This window comes from Procambarus clarkii, chromosome 16 (assembly GCF_040958095.1).
Source record: "Procambarus clarkii isolate CNS0578487 chromosome 16, FALCON_Pclarkii_2.0, whole genome shotgun sequence".
NCBI lineage: Eukaryota > Metazoa > Arthropoda > Malacostraca > Decapoda > Cambaridae > Procambarus > Procambarus clarkii.
In genome coordinates, this window is record NC_091165.1 from 23,349,161 (window position 1) to 23,361,614 (window position 12,454).

At 38.4% G+C, this 12,454-nt stretch overlaps 1 protein-coding gene across 6 annotated transcripts in view; it reads left to right on the forward strand.

Moving 5' to 3' along the window:
• LOC123760057 (uncharacterized) overlaps nucleotides 1-12,454 on the forward strand; it is a 40,352-nt gene that overhangs the window by 6,582 nt on the left and 21,316 nt on the right. The window contains exon 1 of one of the 6 annotated variants that reach the window (XM_045745484.2): nucleotides 618-832. The exons of the other annotated variants lie outside the window; for them this stretch is intronic. The gene's annotated coding sequence lies outside the window, so the exon portion shown is untranslated. Of the gene's footprint in view, nucleotides 1-617; nucleotides 833-12,454 lie in introns of those variants that run through there. 6 annotated transcript variants of the gene reach the window in all.

Consider the following 12,454-nt stretch of genomic DNA (forward strand, 5'->3'; position numbering starts at 1 on the left):
TAACCATAAATATGAATAAGTGTAGTTGGGCAAAAGGTACGATAACTTATCTTGGACCCGAGGTAGGACAAGGTAAGATTATCCCCTTACAAGATAAGATTCAAGCCATTGTGGACTACCCAGTGTTGACCAATAAGAAAGGAGTCCAACGGTTTATTGGTATGTGTGCATACTATAGGCGTTATTGTAGAAATTTTTCAACAGTAGCTGCTCCTTTGACAAACTTGTTACGCAAGCAAGTAAAGTTTCAGTGGACACAAGATTGTCAGAATGCTTTTCAGAACCTAAAGGGCATATTGTCCACCTCACCTATTCTTGCTAGTCCCCAATTTGATAAACCATTTATATTACACATTGATGCGTCAGATGTTGGAATAGGTGCTGTGCTTATTCAAGTTGGTTTAGACCAGATTGAGCATCCTGTGTATTACTATTCTAGAAAATTTAATGCAGCTCAGAGAAATTATTCCGTGGTAGAAAAGGAGGCGTTGGGTCTTATATTGTCAATCAAGAAGTTTGAGATTTACTTATCAGGAAATAAAGTGTTAGTATTTACAGACCACAACCCCCTTATCTTTATAAATATGATGAAAGTCAAGAACCAACGAATTCTGCGCTGGTCATTGTTTTTGCAGGAATTTAATGTAGAAATCAAACATATTCCAGGCAGACAAAATGTTATTGCTGATGCTTTGTCAAGAAGTTTTGATGTACCATAAATGAAATGTTTCTTTTTACCTAACATTTTTACTTCTGAAAAAATGCCATTGATCTTCAATCCATTGCATTTTTTTTCTTGGAGGTGGAAGTGTTACGTACCCTTATAAGATACGTAAGTAAATATATTAATATGTACATTTATAATTGTATGTAAATTACAAGCATGTATATTGTTATACTTATATGTTCTATGCAAATGCACATTCATGTTACAGTGTTGGCGTTAGGCCCAACGTATCGTGGGAATGATTGTTTATTTCTTTGTGTGATCAGTTTTCCCACGGGAACTAATGATTTATATGTGATCATAAGTGGGTAACAGAGGTGAATAATAATTGAGTGAACTGTATCTGGCAAATTGTCGTGGGATCGTCCGTTGCTGGGTGTGCATGCCATTATTTCCTTCTGTATGCATATTTTAATTAATATGTAAAAGAACTATTACCTTATGTTTGTATATCAATATGTATTAATTATTCATTAAGTTAGTTTAAGATTACTCTTGTCACAATGTATTGCTCCATTGTTGAAATAATAAATATTGTAACTTTGGCAATTTATTCGCGGGGCAAGGCAATCTGTTTTTTGACTCGCGTTTTGTTGTTCAGTAGCTGGACGGGAACCAGGGAGATAACATCTTGGAGTTAAGTCATTCATTTGTTCTGTCATAGCCATACATATATTAATATTGATTTAATGTCTGGAAGTTACAGTGATATTTTTAATGTGATATATTGTGACCATATAATCATCTGTTTGCTTTTGAGATTTATTTAATATAATTTTATATAATATTATTGTCTTTATTCTTCAGTCCTATGAAGATTCTATTTTTGTGCTCATTACTTATTAAGGGGTTATACTGGTGATTCGCTATTGAGAACAGCAGTTGTGTCGTATCCCTAGACGTAATTAAAGTTGGCTGCTGTAGGATCACGAGCCGTAACGTACGATAGGTAACACAGTCACCATCACGGCCCACAGACTACAGCACCATACACCTATTGCCCCACACGGCAGACAGCCTGGCTGGCTCAGATCACCGCCTATTCGTTCAGATAATCAATAGACTGCTCACCTCTCATGGCCTTCCGACCGTGAACATACCAGACGACCTACTCCCGGCTCCTGCAACGCATAGCGCGCCCCTGCACTGAAGACTACTCCTGCTCCTAAAACAGCCTCAACACCCACAGCTTCAGTACCACTCATCACCGAACCACCGGCTTCTTCAGCGAAACCTTAAGGATCCAACCCACCTACTGAAGCTGAAACACATGAAGGAACCAGCCCTATTACTGAAGCTGAAGCCTCAGCAATCGACACCACGGATTGTACAGTGCAACTAAACTACAGGACTCGAATCAGCAAAGGAGATGTACGTCGCCTGGGATAACCACGGCAAGGGCAGAGTGTCTCCGGCAGTCAGAGAATCGTACTCCCTCCACTACAATAGCGTCTACCAGCAATACCGAAACGACGGACGGGTCACCGTCTGGGACATCGAGGCCAAGACTATCCCCGATGCATGTGATATCACCCGACTACGCCCCGAAATCATCGACCCTGATAACTACAAGCTGTACCAACCGACAGTGATACAGGCCACATGATAACGATGAATCAGTCCATGAAGACAGCGATTAATAAAAAAAAGGTAAACAGCAACATTAAGAACGAAGATAAGGCCCCACACAACACCGTAACTTGAGAAACAGCACCAGAACGAAGGACAACTCCCCGCCACGGAGACCCCGCGCCACCTGCCGCCAACCATGATCAAGCACAGAGCTCCAATCCATAGTGGACAGGCCACCGAACTTTTATCCACCTTGTTCTCCATCCACATCCTTTATTTCCAGATTTTCACTTACACATCCGTAAATAGGTACACAATAGTAAATAGGTACCTTTTTTTTTTTAGATATATACAAGAGTTGTTACATACTTGTACAGCCACTAGTACGCGTAGCGTTTCAGGCAGGTCCCTGGAATTACGGGCTTCTTCCTGGGGGAGGGGGGGGTGTATAGCAAAAAGGAGGCCTGGTCGAGGACCGGGCCCTGGGGACGCTGAGCCCCGAAATCATCTCAAAATAATCACTCCGTCTTTCTTCCCCGTCCTTTCCAAGCCCTTTGGACATCAAAACCCAAAACCATCATGATGGAGGGCGGCCAGTGGCGGGACTTGAGTCAGCGCCAATGTTTGCTAGGCTTGGCCGCATGTAGTGGGTGGTAAAGGCTCTGCTTATGTAGGTGGATTCCATTTAGTTGTACTGGCAAGAACGCGTACAAATTGAGTTGGTTAAATTTCACTAAAGTACCACATTTTGGACGATGATGTCAATAGTGTCCAAATTTAGGTAAGTTAAGTAAGACGACTGGTAGCTGAGGATATCCTTGTGGGAAATTTTTACCCACCATATCTAATAATCATCTAAGAAATGTATAATTTCTATATCATATCTAAATCATATCAAAATCATATCTAAATCGTATCAAATCATATTTGAATCATTAAAGATTCATTATAGCTTGATCCTGGATGACAATGGCACCATGAACACGTACGCAACAGGGGCCCTTTTGATGCCTACGTGACTTTGTACATGATCTTTCAAGGATCCAGAAGCTTCTAGAAGGACTTCTTAATTAAAAAACTATTGGAACATTGATTCAACATCCGGTAGGATTAAAAATCGCATCCTTAATAAGATTCAGTGGTACTTTCAAATACTACTTATAATCTTTAAATCTTATATCTAATTATATTATAATCACATCTTATCTTAATCATAAGTCTAGACTGTAAAAATAATCAATCAATATTCATTGAAGGCTACCGTGCTCAGAGAGCATGGCAGGGCGATGGGGGGAGTGAAGCGCCCACCAACAGCCCAGCGGCACTCCGCGTTTGTTTACAAATGAGTGAACAAGTGACTGATCCTTAGCGAACATTACCAGCTCAAGGACACCTTATCTAATATTTTTTATCGCCAGTGAATACTCTCTAGAACTGGGGGAGTACCTGGACAATATCTACAAGGAAAATCCGTGAACATTCACATAAAATAGAGTGTATAGTGGAGATCAGTGACACGGTTTCCTCCACCTTCATTCATAAACTTTTATCTCGAATCATTCTTCTGCAACTGCAGGATAATCACGTAGCAACGCTACCAGATCATCATACAGCAACGCTGTAGCAAAATATCGTGCCTAAACTCAACAAGAGAGAGTTAATCAGTCTGGCAAACTTGTCAGACAGGCACCCCGACTGGCAGAGAAGTATATTGAAGGTTATTTGGTATATGATTGGCCAATTGTATGCTTGTGTAGCTTTAATATCCTATAAATCTGTCTGTTGGTTAAAAAGCGAGGCTAAGCCTCACATATCGGTACGTTTATTAAAATTGTAGTGTAGCTGTGAATCTTATCCAAGCACTGAACCTCATGAGTGTCCATTCTGTCAGAAAAGAATTCAGCCTCAATAAGTAAAAACCTCACAAGTGTCCACAGTCTTGGAAGAGATTCAGTCAAGCTAACTGTATAAAGTGAATATGTCTGCATATATATTTGAATATATAAATTAAGTTATCAATTGCTTGCTTAGTTATTTATAAGTTATCATATAAGTTCATTTAATTGAATATAATTTCTAGTACTAAGTTAATAGTAGTAAGACTCCATTTAAGGTCATTTATTTATACTTTTACAATTAATTTGTTGTTTATAGTATAAGAACATATTGGCTGTTAAGTTATGGTACTAGGTTAGACTATGTATGTTTAAATCTCTGATTTAAACAGAGCCAGTGTTCAGTCAGATAACTGAATTTATCAAATCTTATCCTTGTATAAAATACAAGCTGATGTGAGATCCCTGTCTACAGGTGGATTGGAACTTCTATCAACATAGTCATTCACCCCACCTGTCCCTTACAGCCCACAATCTGTCATTAGGAAAAGAGGAATTAGGATTTACAACCCTAACTAGAGATTTTAGTTGAATTAATTTGCAGACAGTAAATTTTTAATTTAGTTCAGTACAAGTCCCTGGTAGTCTCCTCTTATATCAATCCCAGCAGGTTTTTCCCACATTAATGGTCCTTCGAACCGGATAATAATGGTCTTTTGTACCTAGATATTTATGATCATTCGTTTACCGAATATTTCAATGCCAAATACATAAGAAACTTCTTGATTTTGCATTGGAATAATTCTTACATATTCTAGCCTAACCTAGCTATCAGCCAATATTTATCATAGCTATATATCTAAGTAAACAAATTGTTTGCAGTGGCTTAAGCCACCATATCCATTAACTAGTAAGCATTCATAACAAACTGATACTGTTTTGTGTTAAGAAACCACAGTAATTAAGTATATCAGTGTCAAAGACACAACTGCATCTTAATCATAAATATCAATTATCTACCTCATTGTGGTAACATTACATATATATTTAAGTGTATTATCTAGCATTATCTCTAATCTACTGATTTTCAGAGCTGCTCATTACATAATATTCTTTAAAAAAGTGTTATCATCACTGTAAGAGCATCATTACAATCTATCTATAATCAACTATATCAAACCCTATTCCAGGTAAAACCAGTAGACATTCTACTGTATTTTATCTAACAATTATTATGGTAACAGATTTTGTAATAACTTTGCAAAAATAGTGCCATTTACTATTTTTAAAAAATTATTACAGGATTTACCAACTTGGTGCATTCGTGCATTCGGGTCACAAATCAAATTATTACAGTACTTTTGATAATGAACACCTGCTACAACCAGATTCCAGGGAGGAAATGAAGGACGATCTTTGGAATCATTACCTAAGTAGACAGGAAAGCTCATTTATCAAAATACATTAACATCAAACATATTCATCAGAAAAAAAGAGAAAAATCTCGGAATCTCCAAAACTCGGAAAAGGTCAAAATGACTAACAGTATTCCACCAGCAACTGAAACAGAAAAGAAAAGGACACAAAGTGTCTAAAAAATCACTTGAATCTACAGCCTACAGACCATTTAAATCAGGTGATAGACAAATGTCATCATCACTTGGCTACAATAGTCTACAATTGGGGATTAAGACCAATCTTAATCTCACAACACAATCTGAAAGGCTAACAGCCCATTGACAATGTCAATACAAATATTATCATCCATCTAAGATAACTATCTTAATCCAAGAATAAAGTCTTGATCACCTAATCTCATGCTTTCACTGGAGTGAAAGCAGCCTCAGAAAATCTGAAGTTAATCAAGCATCTCAAAGAGACTTACTTAATAGAAAAGGCAAAGCCGAGAAAAAAGAAAAAGCAAAATGCTTCATCACATCATGAATAATGTAGATACACATTATTACAGATACAATTCATCCTTTAAGGAAATCCTTGGAGGAGTACAAGTGTTACATGCTTGTATAACCTACTTGCATGTAATTACTTACCTACAAGTGTTACATACTTGTAACAACATTTTATCACAAAGCCAAATCTTTGATGGACTTCGAGCTTACGTACAAAGATTACGAAGCCGAGGAAAACTTAGATCTCAAGAAAAAATCCCCAAAGGTGAATCCACGGACAAAAGCAAAAATGTCCAGAATGGCAGTCAAAAATCAAGGCAACAAAACTCCTCTTCTGCAAAGTGGAAACAGAATAATGTTGGCTCTTATGCTGTATCCCCCACAGTTAACAGAACTGTAGGAAATCAAGCTCCTAAGACAGATAAGACAAAAGGAGCCACAAGTGCCCCAAAATGTTTATTCTGTCAAGAAGCACATACCATTTATCAATGCACAGTTTATGTAGGCCGTGCCAGTCGAATCGATCGACTGAAATCTCTGAACAGGTGCATCCGTTGTCTACGGAAGCACGATACAAGTGAGTGTATCACTCAATTGCAGAACTGCCAATATTGTCATAAAAGTGTACATCACACAGCACTCTGTAGTGATATTAACACTCAATCCAGATCACAGACTTCCAATAATCAACCTGCATCTCAGGCAAAGCCCAAAGATGATAATACCACAACAGCCGTACAATTCTGTACAGTAATGAGCAATGTCAACGACTTGGATACAGAAATTGTTACAACAGCCATATTGCCTACTGCACAGCTAGAACTATGCAATCAAGGAATTTGTATTCCAACTAGAGGCTTTTTTGATCAAGGGTCACAGAAAACCTTTATCAGTAAAAAGATGGCAGAAGATTTACAACTTAAATCTTCAAAGCAAGTATCTACATCTATATCAGGGTTTTTTACTAATTCTGGTCGTAGAACCTTTCCAGTAGTAAAACTCAATGTCTGTCTAGGTACATCCCAAAGGACAGTAGAAGCCATAGTAGTTGATAAAATTCCTACTGAAATGGAAGTGACTGGTCTGACAGCCACAATTAAATTCCTAAAAGAAAAAGGAATCCAATTAGCAGATCCTCTACTTGATTCTGACTACATAGGGGATATCGGAATCCTGATTGGAGCTGACTACTATCATCGATTCATTCTGGGATCAGAAGAATCTATGGGTATGAATATACTCAAATCAGCAGGAGGCATATTGATGACAGGACCTATACTAGATCTTGAATCTTCAACTCCTGAAAAATCACATCATACAGAAACTGTGATAGTGGCATGACTAGGCAAAGAACAGTCACCACTTAAAATCCCCCACATGATTGATGATGGATTAGAATCTGTACCTCAATTGTGGGAACTTGATGCCATAGGAATAATTCCTGAACAACCAAGTCCTGATGATGTCTGTGCATATAATCAATACTTAGAAACTGTACAGTACTATGATGGACAGTACTGGGTAAGGCTACCATGGAAAATCAACCATAAAACCTTACCTACCAATTATCACATGGCTTATAGTCAATTTAAATCTCAACTAGCAAAGCTAAGAAAAAGGCCTGAGCATTTAAAACTCTATCATGAGATTATTGCTCAACAATTAAAGAATAAATTCATCGAAGTCGTGAAACATGACAATACGCAAACAGGCCATTTTTTACCTCACATGGCTGTAATGAGAGAATCAAAAACAACTCCTTTACGGATAGTTTTTAATTGTAGCTCTAAATCTGGACCCCAAGGAACCAGTCTAAATGATTGTTTGCAAACAGGTCCAAGTCTAACTCAGAAATTGTATGACATACTGGTGAAGTTTAGACTTAACAAATATGCGTATTCAGCAGATATAAGTAAGGCCTTTCTAAGAGTTGGCTTGCAGGAAGAAGATAGAGACTTCACTAAGTTTCTATGGGTAGAGAACCCAGAAGATGTCAATAGTCCTGTAGTGACTTTCAGATTCTCTTCAGTTCTTTTCGGCGCGACAAGCAGTCCATTTCTGTTGCAAGCAACTCTAGATACTCATCTGAAGAAATCATCAAGTCCCTGTAAGACTGAAATCAGTCAAAATCTATATGTAGATAATTTTCAAGGGACAGTTAACAGTACTACTGAACTGTTACAATTATATCAAGAGGCTAACAAGGAGCTACAAGGTGCAAACATGCCACTACAATCTTGGGCCTCTAATAATGCAACATTGAATAATCAAATAGCAAGAGATTACCCTGAATATCACGTACCAGAATCACAAAAGGTGTTAGGTATGGATTGGGATTTAATCTCGGACACAATATCGATCAAATCTGTGCCAGTAAATTACAACATCACTACAAAAAGGGATTTGCTTTCACAAGTTAGCAAAGTATTCGACCCACTTGGTCTACTAAATCCTTTGACTATCAAGTGGCGTTTATTGGTGCAAGAAGCATGGAAGGCTAAGGTTGGTTGGGATGATCCACTACCAATCCAGTTACAAAAAGCTTGGATGGAAGTGGCTCAAGAACAAACTTTTGTTGAAAAGATAATCTTTCCGAGACACATAGTCGAGGAAGATGAAGAAGTATCACTACATGTATTCGCAGACTCGTCAGCCAAAGCTTTTGGAGCTTGTGCTTACTTAGTGACTTCTAATCAATCATATCTTATCACCTCTAAGGCCAGAGTCGCTCCATTAAAAAAGAGGACTTTGCCTCAGATGGAACTAACAGCACTGCTAACTGGAACACGCTTAGCAGTGCATATCAAACAAGTCTTGTCTACCATGAACATCAAAGATGTCATTATATGGTCTGACAATGAAGCTGTCTTACAATGGGTACGAAACGACAACTGTCCAACTCCATATGTAAAAAATCGCGTCTCGGAAATTAAAGAAATTTCCGCAGGCTTTCAATTGTTGCATGTACCAACAAAGGATAATCCAGCTGATCTCTTATCAAGAGGTATGACATTTAAACAGTTTGCAAAGGCAGATATTTGGTTTCATGGGCCTCGATGGTTAGTGAATGGTAGTTGGCCTGAACAAAAGCCACACGTCATTACGACACAAACCATAACTACCACCAGGCAGGAAGCTCAAATATCAGTCTTGGATTGTACTCGTTACTCCTCGCTCATCAAATTAATCAATGTAACACAGAACGTGTTTCATTATCTCAGGAAAAAAGGTATAAAATACACTTTTCCTGATGCACTTATCTATTGGGTAAGACAAGCCCAGAGAGAAACTTATGGGAATAACTATGAAAATCTTCCGCATAAGTTAAAACACAATCTCGGTCTGTGGATAGACCAAGAAAATCACAACATTCTGCGTTGTGGAGGGAGACTTAAACACGCAGATATCAATCTAGATACCGTGCATCCATGGCTTTTACCAAAAAATCATTGGATCACAAGGTTGATTGTGTTGCAAACACATCAACAAATCATCAAACATGGAGGAGTGTTAGACACACTCACACAAATCAGACAGCAGTATTGGATTCCTCAGGGAAGACAGTCAGTCAAATCAATCTTGAAGAATTGCATGATATGCCGAAGGTACGATGCAAGAACTTGCTCTTATCCAGGGCCACCACCCCTGCCAAAGGAACGAGTGGTCCATCTACAACCTTTCGAAACGACAGGAGTAGATTATACAGGAGCAATATATCTAACAGGGACTGCAGATAAGCAACCTATCAAGGCATACATCTGTCTGTTTACCTGTGCTACCACCAGGGCAGTACATCTAGAGGTAACACCCGATATGACTGCTCAATCATTTATTCAAGCTTTCCGCAGATTCGCAGCACGCCGATCATGCCCTAAGCTGATGATTTCAGATAACGGAGCAAACTTGGTAGCTGGAGAAGCATGTCTACGGGAAATCTGTTCCCATCCTGCAGTTACTTCCACACTGGAACAGCGTCATTGCAGATGGAAATTTATCCCTCCGAGAGCCCCATGGCACGGAGGATTTTATGAACGGTTAATAGGAACTGTAAAAAGATCCTTGAGAAAATCTCTACACCGTCAGAAAATCAATCTTCAAGAGCTCCAGACAGTAATCACGGAAATAGAATCAAGGGTGAATAACCGGCCGTTGACTTACTTGTCTGAGGATCCTACTCAACATGAGCCATTAAGTCCTGCCCACCTAATGTATGGAAGACTTCTGACTCCAGTACCATCTCTAGTGGATGATGAGATCAGAGATCCCTCATATGTGGGTCAGAGCGAGTTGGTTCAGGGGTATAAGCATCTGTCCAGCATAATCCAAAAATGGAATGATGTTTGGACAAAAGAATATCTTACATCTCTACGAGAACATCACTATGGGGCCAATGTCCCACATAATATAGCTAATCTCCAACCTGGCGATATTGTCTTGGTAGACAGTGATGGCCCTAGGGCTGACTGGCCATTAGGTAAAGTTGTCTCAGTCCATCCAGATAGTCAGGGGATTTTGAGAATAGTCAAAATCCTGTCTAAAGGAACAACTTCCCTGAAGACATTGGACAAACTCATCCACATGGAATCAGTGAGCCAGATGCAGTTAGATCCTGAGAGACCTCAAGACACTCTAACTCCACAAGACCCACAGACTCCTAACAGACACAATCGTCCACAACGGACAGCAGCACAAAAGTGCAAGCAAAATTTGCACTTGTATTATCAATCCAATGGAGAGTAAATAAATACATTTGGTTACTATTGTCCTAAGTATTGGACTCTGTGCCAGTTCTCTCCCTCTGGAAGATGTGGGAAATTTTTACCCACCATATCTAATAATCATCTAAGAAATGTATAATTTCTATATCATATCTAAATCATATCAAAATCATATCTAAATCGTATCAAATCATATTTGAATCATTAAAGATTCATTATAGCTTGATCCTGGATGACAATGGCACCATGAACACGTACGCAACAGGGGCCCTTTTGATGCCTACGTGACTTTGTACATGATCTTTCAAGGATCCAGAAGCTTCTAGAAGGACTTCTTAATTAAAAAACTATTGGAACATTGATTCAACATCCGGTAGGATTAAAAATCGAATCCTTAATAAGATTCAGTGGTACTTTCAAATACTACTTATAATCTTTAAATCTTATATCTAATTATATTATAATCACATCTTATCTTAATCATAAGTCTAGACTGTAAAAATAATCAATCAATATTCATTGAAGGCTACCGTGCTCAGAGAGCATGGCAGGGCGATGGGGGGAGTGAAGCGCCCACCAACAGCCCAGCGGCACTCCGCGTTTGTTTACAAATGAGTGAACAAGTGACTGATCCTTAGCGAACATTACCAGCTCAAGGACACCTTATCTAATATTTTTTATCGCCAGTGAATACTCTCTAGAACTGGGGGAGTACCTGGACAATATCTACAAGGAAAATCCGTGAACATTCACATAAAATAGAGTGTATAGTGGAGATCAGTGACACGGTTTCCTCCACCTTCATTCATAAACTTTTATCTCGAATCATTCTTCTGCAACTGCAGGATAATCACGTAGCAACGCTACCAGATCATCATACAGCAACGCTGTAGCAAAATATCGTGCCTAAACTCAACAAGAGAGAGTTAATCAGTCTGGCAAACTTGTCAGACAGGCACCCCGACTGGCAGAGAAGTATATTGAAGGTTATTTGGTATATGATTGGCCAATTGTATGCTTGTGTAGCTTTAATATCCTATAAATCTGTCTGTTGGTTAAAAAGCGAGGCTAAGCCTCACATATCGGTACGTTTATTAAAATTGTAGTGTAGCTGTGAATCTTATCCAAGCACTGAACCTCATGAGTGTCCATTCTGTCAGAAAAGAATTCAGCCTCAATAAGTAAAAACCTCACAAGTGTCCACAGTCTTGGAAGAGATTCAGTCAAGCTAACTGTATAAAGTGAATATGTCTGCATATATATTTGAATATATAAATTAAGTTATCAATTGCTTGCTTAGTTATTTATAAGTTATCATATAAGTTCATTTAATTGAATATAATTTCTAGTACTAAGTTAATAGTAGTAAGACTCCATTTAAGGTCATTTATTTATACTTTTACAATTAATTTGTTGTTTATAGTATAAGAACATATTGGCTGTTAAGTTATGGTACTAGGTTAGACTATGTATGTTTAAATCTCTGATTTAAACAGAGCCAGTGTTCAGTCAGATAACTGAATTTATCAAATCTTATCCTTGTATAAAATACAAGCTGATGTGAGATCCCTGTCTACAGGTGGATTGGAACTTCTATCAACATAGTCATTCACCCCACCTGTCCCTTACAGCCCACAATCTGTCATTAGGAAAAGAGGAATTAGGATTTACAACCCTAACTAGAGATTTTAG